The sequence below is a fragment of the Capsicum annuum genome, chromosome 2 (genome assembly GCF_002878395.1).
Source record: "Capsicum annuum cultivar UCD-10X-F1 chromosome 2, UCD10Xv1.1, whole genome shotgun sequence".
Classification (NCBI taxonomy): Eukaryota; Viridiplantae; Streptophyta; class Magnoliopsida; order Solanales; family Solanaceae; genus Capsicum; species Capsicum annuum.
Genome location: NC_061112.1, coordinates 108,344,166 through 108,370,239, shown reverse-complemented (window position 1 = coordinate 108,370,239; position 26,074 = coordinate 108,344,166). Strand labels below are relative to the sequence as shown.

At 33.4% G+C, this 26,074-nt stretch overlaps 2 pseudogenes; one reads left to right on the top strand and one right to left on the bottom strand.

The window, feature by feature from the left end:
* Positions 1-1,418: 1,418 nt before the first annotated feature.
* On the top strand, positions 1,419-23,033 carry LOC107857970 (annotated as a pseudogene).
* A 790-nt stretch (positions 23,034-23,823) lies between these two features.
* Positions 23,824-25,336, bottom strand: LOC107857969 (annotated as a pseudogene).
* Between the last annotated feature and the right edge of the window lie 738 nt (positions 25,337-26,074).

Here is a 26,074-nt window from a genome sequence, read left to right as displayed (position 1 = left end):
ATGACTAATTACACTCCCTCTCATGTTGCAACACCTTTAGATTTTCGTATGTTACGAATTGAAGAATGTTATATTTAGAAGCATGGAATCAATGTTCTTGACTATTGTTGAATAATTTAAGATTGATTTTAAATTGATGAGTGGGGGTTTTACATGTTGAAAAATGTTGAAAATGTATAATGAAAGAATTTCATGGTTTGTCAAAAACACATGACCACCACATATTTGTTGAAATGTTGAAAAAAGAGATTCTTTGAATAATTCGACATATGTTTTGAAGTATGAGTCTTCTTGAATGGTCCGAAGTATGGTGGTCTGAACTTTATGTTTTGAAAGAAGAGATTATTATATGATATTTTATAGCTTAGTGATTCGTCTTGTAAGTCAATGTTATGAGGATACCATATAAATGAATGCCTTAACAGGGTAAGAGTTTCAGACTTGATTTCAGAGAATACATGTCTTAAAGAGCTAAAAATGGGCTTAAAGAGGGTTAGGTGGTTGCCTAAGGAAAGCTTGAGTTCAAATAACTCCTAGCCCAAAATTGTGTTTTGTCGATACGGGTTCACTATGTCCCTAAGAGGGACCATATGCTGGCCAAGAGCCTTGTGGCGTATTAGAGATAGAGATTTCAACCCTTGCATCAAACTCGAGTTGGGTGCTTGGCTGCTGAGTTAAGGGAAAATTCCCTATAGCTCGTGGAATTTCAGAGTTTTAGGGTATTCCACCTAGCTCGGAAGTAAGATAAATTGTGAGTCATGGATTTCAAATTATTGTTCAGAGTCTTTTAAATATGCCCTTGTGTTTTTCATTTATCATTTATAAAAAACTGTTTATAAATTACTCTCACTTATGTTATATAAAAATATATTATTTTGGATTACTTTGCGTACCTTTACATCTGTATTGACTCCCTATATTTCAGGATTCTAAAACACAGTCCTAGGGTCTCGTTAAGCAGTAGATTGACTTGTCAGAAGTTTGCAGCTGGTGAGTCTCCCTTACTTCGAAAGGCCTGGTTATGAAACTTGTTTTTGTTATTTTATTTCGATTCATGGTCCGACTGAGTATTTTGTCCCAGATTTCAGAAAAATGTCATTTTTAGTTGTTAGAGATTTCGCAAACTGATGTTAGACATTGTTAGAGGTTTATGGTTTCCATTCTTGATTATTCAATTGAATTATGATATTGACCATGATTTCGTATTGTTTTATATTTCCGCATTTTCCTTCATACTATATGGAAGTGTGTTTGATAGTCGGATAGAGAAGGGCACCCGGGATTTCACAGTTCAGAATGCCCGTCACGGCTAGGGCCTCGGCTCGGGTCGCGACAGGTTGCCACTTCTTACTGGAAACTTGAGAGTCAATAGCTCTAGAGAGCCTTTCCATGCAAAGGATGAAGAAATAAGGGGAGAGATGATCCCATTGCCTAATGCTTCTTGTGGGTTTGAATTCTTGGGATTTGGATCAATTTATGATAATGGATATGGTTGTAGTGGAGACACAGGACATGATGAGATTGATGAGAGACTGGGGAAAGGCAAAGTACTGGAGGGTATCTTTGATAAAGGACCATTCCAGTCTGTCAAAGGCTTTTTCCTGGTCAATTTTTAAAATCATATTGCCCTGTTTCCCTATCATCTTCTTGAAGTGGGTTGTGAATTCTTGGACAATTATGGCATGATCAGAGGCCTTCCTGTTCTGAAGGAAACTAGCCTGGCTTAGGACAATGATCCTGGGAGAAGGGGTTTTATCCGAAGACAATGATTTTGGTAATTATTTTGTACAAGGTATTGCATAGGCCAATGGGCCTATAATTCTTGATATGTACAACACTGGGGCATTTAGGAATTAAGCACATGAGGTTTTTATTACTGAAGGGTTCATAGTAATTGAGCTAAAAGTGGCATGACAGAAGTCCATAACCTTGTGTGGTACTATACCCCAATATTTTTGGAAAAAGATAGGCTGTATGCTGTCTGGCCCAGGATCCTTTAGATGGCTGAAGGATTTGATGGCCTTGGTAATTTCAGGATCCCTTAAGGAAGTAGTTAGCAGGGCTTGGTTAGAAGTGGTGATAGTATTGGAGGAAAGGTTGTTGGTTTGGTTGGAGGGATGGGTTAGGTTTGGGGAAGCAAGATGGTTGGTAGTGTAAAGGGTGGAGAAAAACTCAATAATATGGTTGGCTTTGTCAGTTTGGTTCTCCATCCAGTTTCCAGCCTCATCCTTGAGGTTAAGTATTTTGTTTCTTCTTATTCTTCTTCTTCTTCTTCTTCTTCTTCTTCTATTTAGAGTGGATGCATGAAAGAATCTGGTGTTAGAGTCCCCTTGCTGGAGCCAATTTATTCTGGATTTGGTTTTCCAGAAGTCTTCTTCAAACTTGAGCATGTTGTCATACTCTGAGATGGATTTAAGTAATTTAACAATTTTTTTATATAATACTATTATGCATTTTCATATCTTTAGGAGGTTATGCAACCAGCAATTTACTCCTTCAGTTGCTGCTAGCATTCTTCATTTACTTTGTGTTGGAAAAAGTACTATAATATTGATATGGAACTGAAATTAATAATTGTAACAAAATAGTCACAAATGTTGTGTCGTGGCAATCCACTGCCTTGAAAGCGATTTCGGCCCGACTCCGCTGCAAATCCTTCTAGCCGGTCGCTCCCCAAGGTTCCATAGCTACTTCCAAACACATGTATTCGTGGGTGGAAGTTTGGAGGTTGCTCAAAACTATTACCCAAAAGTAGAGAACTTAGGAGGAAGATATTTTTTCATTTACTTTGTTGGTATGCCTTTTGTTCTCAAATAGAGTGGTTTATATAGGTGAGGAACAAAGGATTTTACAAGATTTAGTTAATGGTGAATTGAATGAATTAACTCATCAAGAATTATCTCACCATTTAAATTCATCCATTCAAGGAATGAATTAGCTTATCAAGAATTATCTCATCAAATGAATTCATCCGTTCAAGGAGAATTGAAAACACACAGTTACAAAAGAATTAAGCAGTTACATTTTCTCACAATGTACCTTGTAAATGTTTTTGATAACAATGTATTTGGACTTCTCTTTTTGGATAAGCTTAAAGAAGCTTTAGACTTTGACTTTGCATTCTAACCATTTATTAAAAATTCTTTCAATCCCCACAAATGCAAAGACAAAAGAATAGAAACACTTTTGGGCAAATAAAAGGAACATGTACTTAAGTGTCAATATCTTTCGATTTGAATTAACACGTAAATATCTAAAAAGTGAAGTAATCTTGAACTAGATGGAAATAAGTTGAGACACCCATAACACATACCATATCCTTGATTTTAAGCAACCTCTGCGATATTGCAAAGTACTTTTATGGTCATGCACACAAACCTTGGGTCTCATAAGTGCTCTAGAAAGATAACCTAAGTCTTTCATAAAATGGTGACCAACCTTTTACACTCACGAGGTGATCCATCAAATCTATATCATAGACCACCTAAAGGTTATGGATCATTAAGAGCAAAAATAAGCTCAACCTTATAATACACTACCTCACACCATAACGATATGATATGTAGTGTTTATTGAAGGCCTATATGACTTTGTTTTACCGTAAATGGGTATCCACCATTACCTAAATCCATGGACTTTAGCCCCATCCCCCTTGACGATTCAAGGACCATTTTCCTTATTAAACCCTTGGTCATAGGATCTGACAAATTTCTTTCGGACCTTACATATTCCAAGGAATTAACACCATGTTTCAACAATTGTTTAACTGCACCGTGTCCGATGCGAATATGTCTCTTTTTACCATTGTATACACTGTTTTTAGTAATTCCAATTACTGCCTGTAAGTCACAATGTAAAGAGACTGGTGACACTTGTCTTCCCCATAAAGGCACATTTGCCAAAAGATTTCTCAGTCACTTAGCTTCTTGCCCTGCCAACTCAAGATCAATGAATTCAAATTCCATGGTAGAACGTGTTATACAAGTCTGCTTTGAAGACTTCTATGAAATATCACCTGCACCTTAAGTAAATACATAGCCACTGGTAGAGCTAACTTGATCATTGTCAGTCACCCAGTTTGCATCACAAAAACCTTCTAAAACGACAAAAAATTTATTAAAACACAAAAACCAATCCACAGTACCTCTTAGATACCTTAACAAGCAATGAAGAGCATTCCAATATTCACTATTAGGATTATGAGTATATCTACTCAATCTACTAACAGCATAAGCTATATCTGGCCGAGTATAGTTCATGAGAAGCATTACACTCCCAATTATTTTAGCATGTTTAGTTTGAGGAACACTAGAATCTCTATTCTTTTTCAAGTGTAGGCTAGGATCATAAGGATCTCTCACTGAAACTACATCAAAACAATCAAATCTTTTCAACATCTTTTCAATATAATGAGACTGGCACAAAGAGAGTTTCCATTAACAGTTCTTTTGATTTTTATCCCTAAAATCACATCAGCTTCTCCAAGGTCTTTCATTTTCTTATTCTCATTTACAACATCCAGTTACGGCCAAAGATTTACATATCATCCACATATAAACATATAATCACACAATCCGATCCTATCATTTTAGAATAAATACGGGTATCAGATGAATTAACAACAAAGTCATTATCCATTAATGTGAAATTAATTTTTTCATACCACTGCTTAGGTGCCTGCTTAAGTCCATAGAAGGACTTTCTCAATTTGAATACTTTATCCTCTTGTCCTAGAACCACATAACCCTCAGGTTGAATCATATAGAAGTATTATTTTACACATCACTAGGCACATCATTTTTAAAGGAAAAACATGCTCAAAAAATTCTGCAACTCTAGATTCAGAAATAGAATAATCATTTAATAACATAAATCTATATGAAGTACTGTTTTGAGCATAACCAATAAAGTCAGTTTCAAAAGTCTTAGAGCCTATATTTATCAGTCTAAAATCAGGTAGATTAACCTTAGCCAAACACCCTCACATTTTCAGAAATTTCAAGTTAGGACAAACCCTTTTCATAACTCATATGAGGTCTTGTCTAACTTTTATCAAGGTCTTTATTAAGAATATAATATGCAAATAAGGCAACTTCCCTCCCACATATATTCAGGAAGATTCGAGCTTAAAAGAATAAAATTCATCATTTTATCAGCTTTAAAAATAAGTTTAAGGCCTACTTTATTTAGAAGTGCTTCAGAAACTAAGTTTCTACGGAGAGAGGGAGCATATAGAACATTATTCAATACTAATGCTATACCAGAAGTTAATTTAAGAGAAATTTTTTCTTTAGACATAACTTCATCAATAGTGGAGTCACCCATGTAGACGCACTCGTCATCAATGGACTCAACAAAGTCATGGAGCAACTCTTTATTGGCACAGAAATGCCTTGAAGCTTCTGTGTCCAATACCCCGTCAGTCTTGTTAGCCACCAGGTTCGTCTCGATGACTACTACAACAATCACTTCACCACCCCCAGCAAGATGAACTTGGATATCATTTTGTCCTCCCTGTTTTGAGTTTTGCAAACTATACCATATTTCTTTAGCAGATTTATAAGTAACAAATAATTCAAATAAAGAATTAGTCATATGACTCAATAAATGTCCTCTAGCATTTTTTCTATTCTTTTAAACCTTCTTTTTAGCAAATTCATCAACAATCATAACAGTGTTAGAACTGGTAATAATGTTTGAACCATCATTAAATAAAATATAATCAACTTCTAATTGTTCTAAGAAAATCAAAAGTTTTTATAACGAACGTTTAAAATTATTTCTGTCCAATGGCTCAAGTTTTGAAAAATCAGGAAAGGTTTTGTTCAAAGAAATAGTAATTTATCAATATTGTATGTAACTAAATCGCTTTCAAATTATTGGAAAAAGTACTACAATATTGATATGGAACTGAAATTAATAATTATAATAAAATAGTCCCAAATGTTGTGTCGTGGCAAGTCAGTGCCTTGAAAGCTATTTCGTCCTGACTCTAGTGCAAATCCTTCTAGCCGGTTTCTCCCCAAGGTTCCACAGCTACTTCCAAACACGTGCACTTGTGGGTGAAAATTTGGAGGTTGCTCAAAACTATTACCCAAAAGTAGAGAACTTAGGAGGAACATATTTTTTCTTTTACTTTATTGGTGTGCCTTTTGTTCTCAAATAGAGTGGTTTATATAGGTGAGGAACAAAGGATGTTATAAGAGTGAGTTAACGGTGAATTGAATGAATTAACTCATCAAGAATTATCTCACCAAATGAATTCATCCATTCAGAAAATGAATTAAACTCATCAAGAATTATCTCATCATTGAATTCATCCCTTCAAAGAGAATTGAATACACACAGTTACAAAAGAATTAGGAAGTTACATTTTCTCACTGTACCTTGTAAATATTTTTGATAACAACGTATTTGGACTTCTCTTTTTGTATAAGCTTAAAGAAGCTTTAGACTTTGACTTTGCATTCTAACTATTTATTAAAAATGCTTTCACTTTGGAGTTACTATGTGTTTAATTACTCCAAATGGAGTTAGTGCCAAGAGTTACTTTGATTTCTGTAACGTTTTCATTAGGTGGTGTTGCTGCATATTCATTTGTCTTAATTGGCATTATATGAAAATCTCCCACGTTGCATGATTGCATTTATTTGCTACCAATTCAAATTTTATTTGTGATTTTATGAGCCGTTAATCTCATTAGTTAGGTGTCATGACCCGAACCAAGGCCCTGGCCATGACGGGTATCCTAAACCATGAAGGCTCGAGAGCCTTTCTCTAACTGGCATTCATTCACAATGTTTATACAATATAAAGAAATGCGGAAGGTTAACAAAAAAGGAAACATGGTCAACTTCTTAATTCAAATATACAATATGAAATGAGGCTCATAACATTCAAAATACATGACACCAGTCTATGAAATCTCTAACAACATGATAACAACTTCTGTCTGAAATCAGGATAAGGCCCCTGGTGAGGCCATGAACTAAAAATAATGAAATCATCACATGAGACAAGGCCTTCCGAATAAGGGAGGCTCACCAACTCCAATCGTCTAACAATGATATACTGCTTAGCGAGACCCCAGGAATGAGCCTCAGATTCTAAAATATAGGGGGTCAATACAAATATACTGGTACGTAGAGAAATAAAAAATAATGTACTTTTATACAACATAAATGAGAGCAATTCATAAAATACTTTACATACGATATAGGAAAACTCAAGGGCATACTTAAAAGACTTTGAAACATTTCTTTGAAATCATGAACCACTCTTTATGTTACTTTTGAGCTAGATGGAACACCCTATAATCTGTAATTCCATGGACTATATGGAATCCTCTCTTGACTTAATGGCCAAGCCTTCAATCCAAGTTTGCCGTAATGATTGGAGTACCAATAAGGGGAGACACACAAGACTACACAGCATGGTGCCATGATCCCCAATCAAATCAACTTTTCATTGTAGTGCACAAGACCACAAAGCATGGCTCCTAACCATAGTCTCAATTTGGGAGGACATAATCAAGGTACACAAGTCCACACAGCATGGTATTATAACCCCGTGTCGGCAAATCACGATTTCTAGCATTGAGCCTTTCAAATTGCACTTTCTTTGGGTAACCATCTAACTCTCTTTAAGCCCATTTTTAATCTTTTATAAACATGCATCTTTCTGAATTCAAAATCTGAGTTAAATCTATATTTTTAGTCTGTTCGGAATCTTCTATGGCATACATCTATTTGGTATCTTCATATCAAGACTTGCAAGTCATACATTCTCAGCCATGCATTATCGTGTTACTGTTCTTTCATTCAAAACATAATGTTTAGACCACCAAATCAATCAAACAGTACAGGAGAATTTGTATAATGAAATATATGAAACTTATGCAAAGATTTTCTCTTTTAATTCTTAAACATGTGGTGGTCCATTACATTGTAGAAAAATATACAACTCTTTAAATCATCACTTTTCATTTATAACAAGAAAACACCCTCTCTTCGATTTCACAACCAAACCTAAGTTATTAAATAATAGGTCAAAAACGTTTATACCATGCTTCAAAATATGAAATTCATCAATTCATAACAAGTGAAATCAAGAGATGTCATAATAAGAGAGGGAGTATAAATATCTTTCAAACTCAAAATGCATACATACTTATATACGAGTGAAAAAACAAATTTTGGCGAAGGCCTCAAGACCAAAACATTATCATCAAAGGGTTCACAATGAATATTTGTTAATGTAATTTGAAAACCCTTCGTAAACATATAATTTCGTAACTTTAAACCTTAACAATTTCAACCTACCCATGTAGTTTAAGGAAACCCCACGTACCTTAGTTGATGAAGAATTCGTGAAAAGATTGAACCTTTAAGCTTGAATGCCCAACCCTAAGTTGTTTTTCTCCTCTTGTTTCTTAGAAGATGAATTAGGGATTTTTTAGGAGAAAATAACGTATATTAGGGTTGTCATTCATCTATAGGTGTTTAGGGACTATTATGGGATGCTAAAGGATCGTATTAACATTAAATAACACTAAAATAGAGCTTTTATGCAGTTTTCCCGAGGTGGGCGATGCACAGCCTATGGCACAAGCTAAGCTGGGCGACACACAACATGGAATAGCCTTAAGTGGGTGTTGCATGCCCCATCATATAGTCTGGACAGTGTCTCATTCAAACACTCTTAACTTTTAACTCTGATCTTGGATTGATAAACGACCGGTGGCGTTGGAAAGAAGACTCGAAGGGCTTTAATTTGATATATAGTAGGCCCTTTAATTCTTCATATTATAGGAGTAATAGTTGATGAAAGTTGACCCAAGTTGAAACGTACATTAAAACTTAATCGATAGAAATGTTTTCAACTCGTCTTAGAGTTAGGGGATTTTTGTGACCTCAATTCATATTCAAAGGTATACCCACACTATAGGATTTCTCACCACACATATATTAACATGGAATTATTTAGTTTGGGAGTATACACATAGGAACGACATTTTCAATTCTAGCCCAAAGGTGTGGGGTGTTACATTAGGGTGGTAGAATATGGTCATAAATTCTTTTGTTACTTTTTTAACTTCTAGGCAATTGTTCTTCTATTTTTTCTACTCCCCATTCATTATTATTCATTCATGGAAGACTTTCTCTTCTATAAATAGAGTTAGTCTTATTTTTTCTATGAATAAGAAAATATAGAGTGCATAATAGTTAGTTAAAAAGAGAGTCTATTAGTTGAAGGAAGGTTTTTTTTGTGGAGCTTTGAACTCAACTATTGTCCAGAGTTTGTTGTGTTGTACTTTATGAGACAGTTGTTGTATCCTAGAGGAGACGAGTAAAGAAAATTACTGTTGGACCGATGAAAATATTTGTTGTAGTGGTCTTAAATCTCCTTAAAGAGAGGGAGATATCTGCGCCTCAGCCAGAAAGAAAATAACTTCTATTTTCTTCATTTTTGTATTTTTTAGTTGTAATTTTTGTCGACACACACTAAATTTCTAAGTACTGATAGCATTTCAGGAGAAGTTCAAATTTATCTATGAAATTCTTGTTCACTTCAAAGTTAATTTATTGGACAGTTATTCAAGTTATGAAATTACTCAATAAAGTAGTTTTTGTATTTTTTTTATGACAACATAATTATCCAAATACATATATATCTCCTAGTCAAAACTTGATGACCCCCAAAATACAAAAAGATAAAATATATACGAAAATTGAAGAAATAATAAAATCCAAATTACAGGAATTAAGGGTTAGATAAATAGATAATTAGACACAAGAAGATATAAGAAAGGAAAATCAGAGAATGTATCAAACTCTTAAGACCTCTCTTTCAAATACGTTCAAATATCTACCTCTTGCGTAAACCTTGAAGTTATCAATCTCCCACGTAAACCACATTTTCTAAGATTGTTTAAAACAAGTTAATCCTAGTTCTCACACTCTCAAGTGTATTCATAATAATATGCAAAAACTAAGGAAAAATGAAGAAGAGAATGATTATTTATAGTCATGGGTTGTTTATTACAATTATAGACCCAAAAATGATCCATTTCAGCAAATGAACATCTACCCACGGAGATGAGGCACTTGTTGGCATATGTCAGGGCGCAGGCAGCTCTAGATCATCAAATTGGGAACCCGATGGCATATGTCAGGGCAAAAGTAGCTCCAGATCATCTATTATCTCCTCTTGATTTCCCAATAACCTATCCAATGCATTCCTCAACTCCAAGCTACCCTCCATATGTGGTATTATACTTTGTGGGCCTTGAAAAAAGTCCTTCAAGCATGTACTTTCATCCTTGAAATGATCATGACTTGGATCTCTCTATATTGATCTTGAATTATGGGTTTTGTGAAATTAATGTTGATTTGGCTTGTATCATTCTCTCCTTCCTGAAAAGGATTCGACCTCGAATCCAAATCTGAAAGCACATGAGGTGGACAGAAAATTAGTATATCCTCAAACCATGAGGTTAGAACAAGTATTAGCAATCATGTTTTCGCGCCAAGGAGGTAGACATTTGATATACAACAAATAATTCTTTGTTATCAATGAAACAAACTCACTATAAAATGCACAAAGGTGTTGGCTATAAGAAGCACTAAGAAACAAGGAAACTAACAAAGTCTTAAGACATAAGTGTTGATTTATTACACCATAAGACCATACCCAAGGATTCCCACCTCTATCTTGAACAAATTTAATATCAACATGAACGTCAACAAATACAAAAATTTAGTAAAAAAAGGTATAAAGAATATGAGTCTTATCCCAGATGTTTTCACTTGCAAGAGTATCAAGATACTCAAGAAAGCTAGCAATCACGACGCTAGAAGTTGTAACAACCAAGGATGAAGGCAAGTTATTAGGGTGAAAATTACCATTCCTTTCAAGACATCTCATGATTATAAAAAATGAATTTTCAACACAAGCATGGTAATCGTTATGGGCAAAGAAATTAAAAAAAGTTAAGGATACCATTATCGTATAAATTACTCTCAAACATAAGTACACAAGAAGATGAGATAAGCACATTACATCTTTTTTCTTTAAGCAACTTTTCAAAAGAAGTGCATTCACTAGTGGAGTCATGATATTAGAGAAAATAGAGGGTCTATGAGAAATCAATTCACTCTAAAATGAATGGTATATCCAAGAAGTTGGGTTGTCTCTATTCATGATATTTAGCATACTCCTAAGAGTCATTCGTATCACTTCAACTTGTCCAATTCTAGGAAGGTGATAATGATTAGGAAATAAGAGTTAGGCATCAAGTATGTACCAAGGACTCTTCTCAAAGCAATAAGTATGGCATATACCATGAAGAAATCTTAGAGACACTAATATCTCATTATATGGTATGATATCAATCAATTTTAAGGGTCTAATCAATATAATAAAAATACTATCATGGCTCTAAAGATCACTAAAAATAGGAGAGAAGCAGGTACATACCTTGGAATCAAGGTCTTGAACTTGTTCCATGCACCAACTTGGACCTTTCTCGATCCTCTTGATTACCTATAAGAGTTTCCTTGGTAAGGAACTTCTTCTTTCGATCCATGGGCGTAGATGTTTTTCCCTTATAATTAAGTATTCATCAACCCTTGGGAGTTAATCTAGAAACCTCCTTCATATACGTCGGAGTCCTTAGTTAAGAACTCATATAGGCCTTCAATCCTATGTTTATGAGGATCCATTAGGACCATTTGCTCTTGATCCTGCAAGAGAGAAGTATTGGTACTAGGCAAAATGCTAGTACCATTATTAGAGTGTGAAAGGGGCTTGGGGTGGACAAGTCCACAACTAAGTTTTCCTTATCTACCTCTTTTAATTCAATTCTTGGCACAACATTCACATACAAATCCCCTTCTTAAGCCAACTCTTTCTTTTGTTTCCTAAGGCTACCCTCCATACTTGACAGGCTACCTTCTATGGAGGTTAGATGTCCCTCCATACTTCTTAATATTTGATTTATATCCTTAATGATCCCCCATATAGACTTTGATGTCTCACTCTTCATGGGATTTCGACCTTCCTCGACCATGGTAACTAATAAGAAGAAACACTAAACAAAAATGATAAATAAGTTAGCGTTAAGAAATCAACCTCACAACCACTTGATGTACACACTTTTGTTTATCTCACAATAGGAGTCGCTAGCATTGAAAAATTATTTCTACTCTAATGAAAGACGTGGTGTCAATTGCTACTCGTGGTCGAAATGAATTCTTATTTTAAGAAAAATAAATGACTCAAACAAAATAATGTACTTGAAACAAGAAATTATAATGAAACAAAAAGAGCAAAGCACAAAAAAATAGATGAAGAAAGAAAACAGACTCAAAGTCTAATCAACCAGCTAAGTAGATCAAATACTAGTTGTTAATTAGTTTTAGAAATCAAGAAATGAGATCAAGAATCAAGAAATGAAATTAGGATGTTGGAACCTGAGAAAAATTAAATTTAGAGTGGTTGAATGCATTTTCTGAGATGTGGACTCAGGTGGGTCATATGCCTTCGCAGATTGAGGGCACAAGTCAAAAATAGAAGTTGGAATGGTGACCTGCCAAGCGGGTGTGGTCGCAGGTGACCTTAGGCAGTGCACCTGAAGCATTCGAGTTTTATCCTTTTGTAGGCCCTTTTGCCCTCCTTTTTTCAAGAATAATTCCTTTTCTTTAGAATATTCCTTTGTACTAATAACTTTTCTTCTTTTTTATTTCTTTTATTGGATCAAACAATACTTTTTTTGATAAATCTTCCTCTTGGAGATATGAATTTCTTCAAAAACACCAAGAATTCAACATTTTCCAACTAATTTGTTTTTACTCAAAATTTCACGAAACTTTAGATTTAGGGTTCCTTCAATATGGGAAACATTTTTCAACCCTCAAATCCAAATGAAATCAATAAGATCTAAAAATCTACTTTGCTTTTTCTTCAAACTTAAGACCTTATTAATGAGGTTTTCTTCAAATCTCTTCCAAACACATCAAAATCTTCGGTAGCGTCGGTGGATGGAACTACTCAAAGATTATGATTGTGCTATCTTGTATCATTCTAAAAAATCTAATGCTGTGGCTGATGCTTTGAGCAGGAAATATATGGGCAGTTTGACGCATATAGCTCCTGGAAAAAGACAATTGGTGAAAGATATGCGTAAAATTAAAAGCAAAGATGTCAATTTTGGTGTTGGAAAGTGAAGGGCTTGGTTGGGTTGTGTTCAAGCTAAATCTTCTTTGGTAGAGCGCATAAAGGCCATTCAAAATGAAGATGTGTAGTTGGGCAAATATCGAGATGAAGTCCTAGCTGATCAAAATAAGATGATGAGTGTGGATTGTGATGGTATTCTCCTATTGGGTAACCGATTATGTGTACCAACTGCAGATGGGTTAAGACGAACCATTCTTGAGGAAGCTCATAACTCTAAATTATACCAGTCACCTTGGCTCTACTAAGATGTGCCATGACTTGAAGCAATTCTACTATTTGGAAGGTATAAAGAAAGATATTGCTAGTTGTTATACTTATCAACAGGTTAAAGCGAAGCATGACCAACAAGATTACTACAAAAGATCAGGATTCAAAATTGGAAATGGGAAAGGGTTACGATGAATTTTGTAATCAGGCTACTCCAAATCATTAAAGGTTTCTCTATGGGTAAGTATATACCGACTTACTAAATTAGCACACATCTTGCCTGTAAAGACTATATATAGTGGATTGAAATATGCTCAGTTATTTATGGATGAAATTGTTCGACTTCATGGAGTTGCATTGTCCATCATTTGTGATAAAGGACCACAGTTTACTTTACACTTTTAGAGATCTTTCCAAGAAGCATTAGGTACCCGAGTAGATGGGATACGTACTAACCCTTAGTAGCGTTCGCTTCCAATAATAGTTTTCAGTTAAAGATCTAGATGGCTCCATATGAAGCCTTGTATGGTAGGCAATGTCGTTCTCCTATTGGTTGGTTTGAAGTTGGAGAGGCTAAGGTTTTAGGACCAGACTTAGTACAGAAAGCTATGGACAATGTCCAATTGATTAGACAGAGATTGCTCAGAGCTCAAAGCAAACAAAATTCTTATGCAGATAACAGAAGGAGAGATTGTGTTCACAGTTAGGGACAAGGTTTTTCTACGAGTCTATCCTATGAGTGATGTGATTAGGAAAAAGAGGTAAATTGAGCCCGAGATGTATAGGACCTTATGAGTTACATGATCGAGTAGGAGGTGTGGCATATCGTTTGACTCTTTATTCTGAGATATCTTTCATCCATCCAGTAATTCACATCTCTATGCTAAGAGCGTGTATGTCAGATTCTTCTCGCGTGCTCAAAGCACTGACCTGGCAGTTGGATGAGAACTTAACCTATGAGGAGGAACCAGTGGCTATTATTGATCATCTAGTAAGGAACTTACGATCAAAGGAGTTAGTATCCATGAAAGTCTTATGGAAAAACCATATTATTGAATAGGCTACATGGGAGTCAGAAAATGACATGCCAGTCAAGTTTTCTCACTTGCTTCATCTTACAAGTATACACTTCTTTTAAAATTCGGGGACTAAATTTCTTAATATGGGAAGAATGTAGTACTCTAGACCATTAATTAATGAATATAGAAAAAATAAAAAAAATATAATATAAAGAGATAAGAGAATGGGCTAAAGCCCATTTAAAAAAAGAAAAGGAAAAAAAAGAGTCAAGGTGGCTCAGGGTATATTTGCCAAAATTAACAATAAAATGAGGGTTTAAAAAGGGCGTATGCCTATTCGTGAGGCAGAATAGAAGCTGCCAGCAAATCGTGCAAAGCCAAGGAAAAAAATAAGTTCTCAACCTGCAATATTTTTAAAACAAGAAAGCAACAAGGATTTGATCGAAAATTTCTTTTGGGCTTAACGTAAATCCATTTCTACATCTTTATTGTGATTTTTAGTCTAGATAATTTATTTTTTGGGTACTAAATTTAATGATCAAAGACAAGAAATAAACACAGTAAGTAGTGATTTTGGGTATGTAATTCAAGGAATTGAAAGTTATCCTGAAATTTTAGAGTTGGATAATTTGAAGTAGTTATGTTTTAGCCTAGACCAAGAAATTAACAAGAGCTTGATATGATGTGATAATAGATTTGATCAAAAGAAGTCATACCAATTATTCGAGGTGACAAATTTGATATTCCGACAAGTGTACTGTGAGTAGTAACCTTATCATAATTTGTGTTTATTAACTTGCATATTTTATACATGATTTTGATGAAACAAGAGTTACTGAATGCTTTAAAAATTTACACGTGGGACAAGTCCTTACTTGATATGATATTGAAATGGTTATTTGAGCTACGGCATTATTATTGTGAATGTTCTTTCACTTACTTGAGAAATAAGTACTTTGATATGATTTGATATGAACTTTAAATACAATATACTAATTTTAAAAATGCTTTCATATGAGTAGCTAGTATTTACAAAGAAAACATAAATGAGAGTAGACCTTGATTTGAATTTCGTAACTAACGACAGATTCATTAGACCCGGTACACCTTGTATTTACTGATTACTGTTATAACCCTCACTAGTGGTAAGGTAGAATTAACATACTGTTATTGATCTCCCTCGAGTAGGGACCTACTGATATGATATTTGACTCCTTTATGAGGGATCCACTGTTATTGGCTATTCATGAAGTAAAATGTCACATTGATTACATGATTCATTCTTGAAAACCTCCCAAATATGTAATATTTGATATGATACGATGCTTATTGAGTTTATTACTGAACTATTAGTTCATTTTGCTTTCATGAAACAAAAGATATTGTGTATCATTATTGTTTTCTGAAAGAGTTTATTATGTCATGATGTTTTATGACTTGTCTCTATTAAAATGGTTGTGGTAAGTGTTATTACTCACTGAGCTAGTGTTTCACTCCTTGCTATTATTTTTTCAGAGAACGCAGGTGACGTTGGTGAGGATTTCATTAGCTAGAAGGTTCGAGTTAACATATTTTTGGTGAGCCCCACGTTTGTTCGCGTGGGTAACAATTTATTTATTTGTTATGTTCCTTTCCTTGAGAACTCTTAGAGTTGCTCTATAGTCATGTCTTTAGAGTCTTGAGTATTTTTTCATTATTTTTTGGACTTGTGGAGTATTTGACTTCCTCTCATTTTTTGAGATGGATTCCGTATTGTTAATTGGTTGTATTGATGCATTGTAGATGATTTTGGCAGAGTATGGTGGTGTTAATTATGTGTTGGTTATGATGTTGGATTGTTGTGTTGTTTATTTAAGATAGGAAATTTTCTTGATAGGCCCCAAAACAACGGAAACTCTGCTAGATTTTCTGTAGAAATCTGACGAGGTTTACTTTGGAGTCCTAACCTCCTTAGCACCAGTCATGATCCTATTTCGGATCGTGACAATAATCCTAGCTCTCACACTCTCAAGTGTATTCATAATAATATGCAGAAACTAAGGCAAAATGAAGAAGAAAACTACTATATATAGCCATAGGCTATTTATTGCAATTATGGGTCCAAAAGTGATTCATTTCAACAAATTGGGCATCTAACGACGCACATGGGGCACTGACTGGCGCATGTCAGGGTGCAGTTGGCTCCAGATCATCAATTTAGACACCTACTGGCACAGATGGGTCACCTGTTGGTGCATGTCAGGGCGTAGGTGGCTCCAAATCATCGTTTAGCTCCTCTTGATAGCCAATGACCTCTCCAATGCATTCCTCGACTCCAAGCTACCCTTCAAACGTGATATTCTACTCTTGGGATCTTGAAAAGGGTCCTCCAAACATGTCCTTGCATCCTTGAAATGATCATTGCTTGAATCTCTTTGTGTCGACTTCGAATTATGGGTCTTGTGAAGTTAATGTCAATTTGGCTTGTATCAAAACTTAACATATTCGTCGTTTCTCTTTTTCTTTAAAATTTTATTCTAATTTTAAAAAAAAAAAAAAATTAATAAAAATATAGCTTATCATCAATTTTTCAATCAAAACATACATCACTTATTACTTACTATTAGATATTCAACGGTCTTTTATTCAAACAAGTAGCAATTATTATCTGTAAAATGAATTTCAACACTTATTCGTTTTTGAACACTTAAAACTATCCGCTGTTGACCATGCGACTAATATGGATTAGTTGAGCTCTATCATGTGCTTAAGAAATAACTCAATACTCAATACTTACATACTTATAACTCATATATGCAAACTACTTACTATGTACTTAGGTAGTTAGGTTGTTGCATAAAGGTCAAAAGTGAGCTGAGATTTTTAATTACCGTGTTTATTTTTATATTTTCTTAAAATGTGATTAATTGAGTTTTTTATTTTAAAAAATTAATACATAGTCAATAAATTTTTAAAAGGGAAAATTACCAGGATTAACTACTTTTGGGTTTTTATTACCACTTAAAGCCTAATTTTTAATTAATTACAATTCATAGTCCCCTCTTGCCTATTAATTATTTCGAATTACAATTCATAGTCTTTTTATGTATTTTCTCTCTTTTTCTATTTTCTATTATTTTCTTCTTTTTTTTCCCTTTTTTGTTTTTTTCTTTAGTTTTTCTTTTCCTTTTTTTTGTTGCTTTCTCTTTATTTTTTCTTTTTTCACTTTTTTCTTTTTATTTTTTATTCATTTTTTTTTCCTTTTCATTTTTCTCCTCTCTTTTTTCTTCTTCTTTTTTGTATTTTTTCTCTCATTTTTCTCCTTCATTCTTTTTCTTTTCAATTTCTCTCCTTTTTATTTGTGCGAACTAGCAAACACAAATACAAGTGCGAACTATAAAATACAAATACAAATACGAGCTATAACATACAAATACAAGTGCGAACTATAAAATACAAATTCAAATGTGAACTATAACATATAAATACAAGTGTAAACTATAAAATACAAATACAAATGCGAACTATAACATATAAATACAAGTGTGAACTATCATTTGTATTTTTTAATTATTGAAAAGGAATGATTGTATTTTTTCTACGAATACTTGTTTGTATTTATTGATACTAGTTGTATTTATTTATACAAATAAATACGACTCAAATTTGTATCAAGTGATATTTGTTTATTTACAAATATGAATGATAATTTTGATATACAAATACAAAATGGTACATTTGTATCAAATGATACATTACATATTTATATATTTTAGAATCACGAAAATACAATTAATGCACTTACTTGTTTGTATACAAATACGAATGATAAATTGTACATGGTCACGACTAAATATAATATGCAATCAGCTTACAAATACAACTACAAAATAATTTCTTTAAAATAAAAAGATGATGAAGAAAATAAAATACAAATACAAGTATAATCAAAATATAATTTAAATATACAAACACAGTAAAATCATAATATAAATATAACCAACATAATATGCAATCAATTATAAAATACAAATACAAAATAGTTCTATAAAATACAAGTGTGAATTATATAAAATATAAATGATGGCGCAAACTAACAAATAAAAATACAAGTGAGAACTATTAAATACAAATATAAATGCGAACTATAAAATATAAATACAAGTGCGAACTTTAAAATACAAATACAAATACAAATACAATTGTATCAATAAATACAAAAATATAAATGACGCTGTGACTACAAATACGATAAATAATTGTGGTATTTAAGTTATCATCCATGACTTGTGCTCGACTAGTCATATTTTTCAAAAATGCAAAAAATAATAAAGAAAATAAGTAAAAAAAAAATCAAAGAAGAAAAGAAAAGAAGAAAGAGAAATAGAAGTTAGAGATTAAAGAGAGAAAAAAACAAAAAAAAATAAAAAGAAAGAAACGAAAAAAATAAAAGTCGGAAAAAATAGAAAAAAGAAGAAGAAAAAACGGAAAAAACTCAAAATGTAAAATAAATATAAAAAAAATAATGATAGTGTTAGGCAAAAAAATATTCAGTTCAACAAGATTAGCGTGATTGAGATTTTTTTCTTTTTAAAAATATTGAATTCCATTTTTGGCGTGACTAAATAGGGACTGTATTCATATTTTATATGAATACATACTATCTGTAAAATCGAATACAACAACTATAAATGGTAATTATGTAAAATGTGGCTATGAAATGTGAGTTTTAAAGCAAAATGCTGCTATTTTTTAAAGATCTCCTTTTTAAAATATCAAAATGAATTTTGAGTCAAAATTCAGAAAATTGCATGTCATAGACCCAAATATGAGTGGCTTTAGATATTTGACCCCAAATAAGAATGTGTTTGAAAAATAGCCTTTCTTACTTTTTAATATACTAAAGTATCATTTTACCCCTCCACACCTCAAATATATTTTTAATCTTTCCATACTCATTTATCTCTCAAATTTTATTTTTTATTATTTTCACTTTTTATTTTTTCCTTTACTTTTATTATTCTACTTTTTTCACTCTTTTTTTTCCTTTAAATTTATTATTGTGATTTTTATTATTTTTAATTTTTATTTTTTCCTTTAATTTTATTTTCATGTTTTACCCATTGTAATAAGCTCAGGTGACGAGAAATTTCATAAAGCTATAAAAAAAGTTCATCTCAAAGCTTGAGCTTCAGATTTCTATCTTCCCTTTGGTGCAATTACATTCTAACTTTAGTATTTTTTATTTTGCCATTCATCTCTCTACACTTTAGGTAATTTCTCTCATTTTATCTTAATCTTGTTGCATGCATTAGAAGTATTTGTTATCTAGCAATTTTTTTGAGCTGAAAACCACTTTTCTTTTTCGTGAATCACATTCTATAATGCATAGATTAATTTATAAGCTCTATTTTTTCTATCTACAGCACCTTGATGAAAATGCGTTTTAGGTGGTTTCTCTACTCACTGATCTCACTATTGTCCAGTCAGTAGATTGTTTAGATTTGGATTTTGGGTGTTTTGTGTAGCTATTGGGTCAATTTTTTTGTCCAATAAATTTTATTTTGCAGCTTGATTCTTGTTTTTTTGTTAATTTTTACTTTGATAGTTATTTTTATCTTTATAACTCTGCAAATTTTGGTAATCATGTCTAGCAAGACAAATTGTGTCGAGTACTTTATTGATCCTAATGATTGGTTCAAGTCAGACCCCCCGTTGGAGAGAGGATTCAAATTATTATACAACGATAACGAGCTTTTTGGATGACATACATTTATCATTATTAGAGAAAAGATTTTTTAGAAATTTGATGAAATTAGGTACCATATGTGGCTGATTTTGATTCGGATGCTTCGCAATCTATTTTTTATCAGAAGCATCCTTTCATCTGTGACATTGAAGCATTTGATAATTTATCAAGCTTGAACACTGATTTTTGGGCGTTCATCGAGTGTGGATTGAATACGTCGAAATGGTAGGTTTACTATCTTTAAGCTTTTTATTTTATCATTTTTGTACTTATGATAACACATATATTCTAATTGTATTCATTTTTCATGTATTTTAAGTGCCAAAAATATATACGTTAAAGAAAAAGATGTGTTGCCCGAATGTTTAGTGTTTGGCTCTTGTGTTGTGGATTCGAAGGAGTGGTTTTATTCACTTGCAACTTGTGGTGGACCTTTGAATGACATGGTATTATCACTTGCTATCTTAATCTATATTTGGATTGGCTAATATCTACCTGCTATCTTTGTAACTTTGGTGTAAAGTTATAACTTTCCTATTCACTAGTAGAGCTAGGTATATAGTTAGAAGGGCGAAAGAAGGTCATTTGATTTTTAGTTTAATCTTGATTTGTCTACCTGTTTTAACTTTATTTTCATTTCATTGTAGAAACATAGCCAATGTTGTTAACAAGATCCCTCCTATTCCAATTCATCGTCCGATCACAAGGTTTGGCTCATTCTTGATTGCATGATACTAAGTAGGTGCTTGGCCGTAGAATTTTTAAAGTTGGATTTGAGATAGAGTGATGTTTAATTTGTATGTGGGGTTACTGGCATTTCAGGAAGTTAACTGTATAAATCGCGAATAAACAACAGAAACCAGCAGTTGAGGTACAGTGTCTATCTCCTCCTGGTTTATTTTATAACTGAGCTGCTGTTAACATTGTATATCCACAGATAACAAAGCGACCAATCCTAGTGGCACCAATTAGAAATAAAATAGAAGACTACATTATTATCGATGCTGAAGATTACAAGGCCACTGGTTATTCTGACGTGCCAATATTTGTGTAGCATACTGAAGCAATGATGGAGGAAATTGATAGGATGGTAAGCTTATATGATCTATATATCTTGATTATAAATATAATTCTTGTGGATTGCCATTGATGTGTTAAATCTTTGATTCTGGGTGAGGAAATTGAGATGGAAGATGCAGAAGATTGGTCAGTTGTGGACATAGACTGTTCTGATTAAAAGAACGAACTCACTGTAGTGGAATACATCGATAACATCTATGATTACTACAAGAAAGCTGAGGTAGAGATGTTATCTCCACTCTCCCTATTTGTTTGTTAGAAGTTTCTTTTTTGTTTACAACTTGTACATGCTCATTACTCCACTGTGTGGGAATACACTGGGTTTGTTGTTGTTTTTGTACATGCTCATTAGGATTATGGCGTGTAAAGTTAGCAGAAGTCCCATATTTTCAATTGATTATCTAATTCTTTTGGATAGGATCTCATTAAGCTTAATAGATTGCCAAATTACTCACAAAAGCTAGTCTAATTTCAATATGGACTGCAATTTTTAGTCAGTAAGATAATAGGTGCAAAACATAGGATATATAGACACACGGAGGGTATACTTGGGTTGTTTCTATTGTGATGCTATTCTATCAAGGATGATTACTGTTTCAATTTTAATTGGAAATCTAGAAAGAAATGGAGGTGTATTTTTTACTCCGTTCTTTTAATGTCATTTTCAATTGCAGATCATTGGCTACGTCCCTCCAAACTATATGGAACAACAATTTGATATTAATGAGAGTATAAGAGGCATCCCCATTGACTGACTGATTGAGGTATCCAGTGTTTGTTATTGCATGTCATTTCTGAGTTTTCTGAAGAAGAATGTGATAATTTTAGGTGTCATTTAACGTCTAATCCAATTTATAGGTTCACTACAAGTTTGAACTGATGGAGGAGACCTTGTATTTGACTATGAATCTCATCGATAGATTCCTGGCAGTTCAGTCAGTGATTAGGAAAAAACTTTAGTTTGTTGGAATAACAACTTTGCTTCTTGCCGCAAGTATGAAGAAGTTTCTGTACCTGTAGTGGAGAATCTAATTTTGATCTCTAACAAGGCTTATGCCAGAAAAGAAGTGCTTGAAATGGTTAGTTTAAAGACCAAACTCTTACATTATCAGGACTTGTATCACTATTTTGTTCTTCCTCGCTAAATAATTTCAATCGTTTTCTTATCCACAGGAGAAGTTGATGGTTAATGCCTTACAGTTCAACATGACAGTACCTACAACTTATGTGTTTATACGGTGGTTCCTTAAAGCCTCTCAGTCTGATAAGAAAGTTGGTTAAATGTCTTTGCCACATGAAGAAGTAACGCAATAATCTGAATCACTACTTATACAACGTTTAGTCATTGCTTAAATAAGGTGGAGCTCGTGTCTTTCTTCTTTGTCGTGCTATGTCTGGTTGAATACGAAATGCTTAGATTCCCACCATCAATGTTTGTTACTGTAGCTGTCTTTACTGCTTAGTGCACTCTCGGTGTGTCCAAGGAGTGGAACGCAACCTGCGAGAAACATAGCAGCTACGGCAAGAATCAGATTTTGTAAGTATATTTTGTTTTTAAAGATATTTGTAAATGTACATCTCTTTATCGAATAGACAAAGATGTGTAATTGTGTGCCTTATTTTCTACGACAGGGAATGCTCGAAATTAATGGTTTATTTCCATCAGAAGGCAGAATTTGGGAAGCTTACTGGCGTGCACCAAAAGTACAGCACATCTAAATAGGGAAATGCTGCAAGATGTGAACCAACTTCTTTTATGTTAGAAGCCTGGTTCTAGGATAAGAAGAACACATGAGGGGGAACGACATGCTTTACCAGTAGTTGTGTTGAATGAAATTATTGATGTGTGCACAACATATGTTGCCCCAGGCTCTAGGGAAGGGGGAAGGGTGTTTTTAAGTTCTTTTGGTACTGAGAGAACCATGTGTTTATTTGTTTTTTACATGTACATTGTTTGACATTTCTGGTGTTTTGTGAAATATCTTGCTTTCCATACTTTTTCTTGAATACAAACGTTAAAAAGTTAAAATTTCTTCTTAACAGTATAAAGCTTAAGCGATTAGAAGCTTGGACACATAACATACTTAACAACTAATATGACTAGAATCTTGGTGGACACACTTAAAAAGCCTTCATATATATATATATATATATATATATATATATATATATATATATATAATAAATTTATCAATTGGTCTCAAGAATAAGGAGTGTCAATGTCAATAATACTAGTGCGAGAGAGGTAACAAATTCACATATTGGACCAACGTATTTATTAATTAGGTCCCTATTTTAGCTCGTCCAATATTATTTGGGCTAAACATGTAACTCAATGATTGAAGCACCATAAGCAAAAAATGCATATTGAAACCTGTGTTAAGCAAAAAAATATTAGTAACAATTTATATTTTATGTGTATAATCACAGTACAACAATTTTTTAAACTAAGTCTTGCTCATGAGACAAGAGTTGCATATATGTTAATAATCTAATCAGTGTAATTAAAGAATAAACTTTTGCCTCTTGGGAAAAAGTTTTCAATTTCAAGAAAAAACAAAAGATCCTCAAGATAGAATCTATGTCAAAGAGAGGGCTATGATCATTTCCATATGGATTTGCAGGTATGAGAATATCTTCAAAAATTGCCTGATCTAGTTGCAGACCAATGCGCCTCTCTAGATCAGACCTTCAGGAAGTTAATGTTGATACTGCTATTTCAGATTTTAACAAACTTGAAAGAAAAGCCATTGGCACTACGCTTTTCCTGGATTGTGTTGGTAGTAAGCCAGCTATTGTTTCGACGATGATCCTTTGTCTTTTCTGTAAATCCAAATCCAAGAAACTTCATTTAGCCAACTAAGTGTCCTTGATGAACTAGCCTTGAAGAGAATTTTGGGCATAATTTATCAAAATTCTGCTGATAATGTCTTGTTTAAGACCATTTGTTTTTACTGCCGACAGAACTCTCTGAAAGAAATCCAGATTTAGCACCATGAGTGATTTTCCCCACCAGTTTGACGGTGTCTCAGAATCAACGCACTGAACAGGTTTGGGTGGAAAATTATACTCTAGCTTTGACAAACCAGATATTAGCTGCTCTTTACAGGCATTGTTTGCAATTGTGTTTATTAACTGGCTAACAATATTGACTTCTTCAGATATTGGTAGTAATGTTTCACAGCGATGAAGAACAGATATCGAGTTGGATATGTTTGGAAATACCGCATCCTTAAGGAATACCTTAGTACGAATTTACAGGTTTTTCTCAGAGATGTCTTCTGTCATTTCCATGAACCTGGCTGCACATCTAAGTAACGCTACATTTGATATGGTAATCTCAATGTTCACTCCATAGCAGAACTTTTCAGTAAGCTCAAATGCATCAGATCCGCCAGAAGACCAGTAAGATTGATTCTTGAAACCTTTGTATCCTTCGCCTCTAGCAACAGCTTTCTAATTCTTCCACTTCATGAAACCAGAGGGAACTGCAAATAATGACAAACTAGCAATAACATTAGAAATGTATCTAAGATATTCTTCTTTCATTTTTCTTAATTTTAACACAAAGCACATAACTTAAGTTCTGTAGTTCTGTTTTTGCATCTAGCTATTGACTTTTATTTTCTCCTCAACACAGCTGTATTAATATCGGTAGCCTACTTAAAATGGCTAAAACATCAATCTTTTTCAAGGTACTTTAGACTAGCCATTTCTTTGCACAACTTTTGTTTTTCCATAGACTTGAGCATTGCAATGATGATGAAAAATGGTAGATTAAATTACACGAGAGGAATAAAGATTGCACACTTCATTTTTGTACCTTGTGAAGAGCAAAACTGGCTGATCCGACTTCTATAGTAAGATCAATCGAAACATCAGATATTAGCCTGCAATAGAAGGTATAGTCAATGATCAAAACTTGAAAACTTACATTTTTTTAAAAAAAAATTAGCCTAAGGTTTCATGCACGCGCAACTTACATCTCAAGAATACAATGCTGGATGTATGGAGTCTTAAAGTTATCTAAATTCAAACGATGAAACCTTAACTCTTCGGAGAGCATAAGTCAACCTGATTTTTTGGTTGTACATATGACCGTAATTTAGGACCCAAAATAGCATAAAAACAAAATCTTGAATGGATAAAAATGTTGAAACAAAGTTAACAATACTCTGTGTGTGTATTGTTTTTGGATTCAATCTAGCAAAGTGCCAGACATTTTCTGGTGTCTTTAAAATATGGTGTGGAGTAAGCTAACAGCTAATTGCAAAACTCATCTGTACTAACTAAAGGGCCCTCAAAAGATACACATGTTGGAAACTAGGAAAATAATTATTGATGTCTACACCATTCAATAGTCATTATCTTGAACAATAAAATTGAACACATTGGACTTTAGAGGTTTAAAAGGTCAGCTATTTGATTTGTCATTTGCAATGATTGCAGCCTTAGAAAATGCTCATCTATAGTCATTATCTAGAGTATATGATATTAACTTTATGAACTGATAGAAACTCTACAATCTTAGGTTTTAAGGTAACAACCATCACAATCAGTTTCCAAAGCTAAAAGTATTGCCATTTTCACTTACCCAGCACTTAAATGTGGTCTGTCATCAATGGAGAAGTTGGGACTTTCACTAAGGGAGTTCCGAATATAAATAGGTGAACACACGAAAGAAATCAAGGGATTCAGTAACTACTATATATACATCAAAATATACTTTTCCCCATATGTATATAGCATAATTCTTTCACTAAGGCCCTTGTGATATATGATCCTGGCTCCACCCATCTTTCAT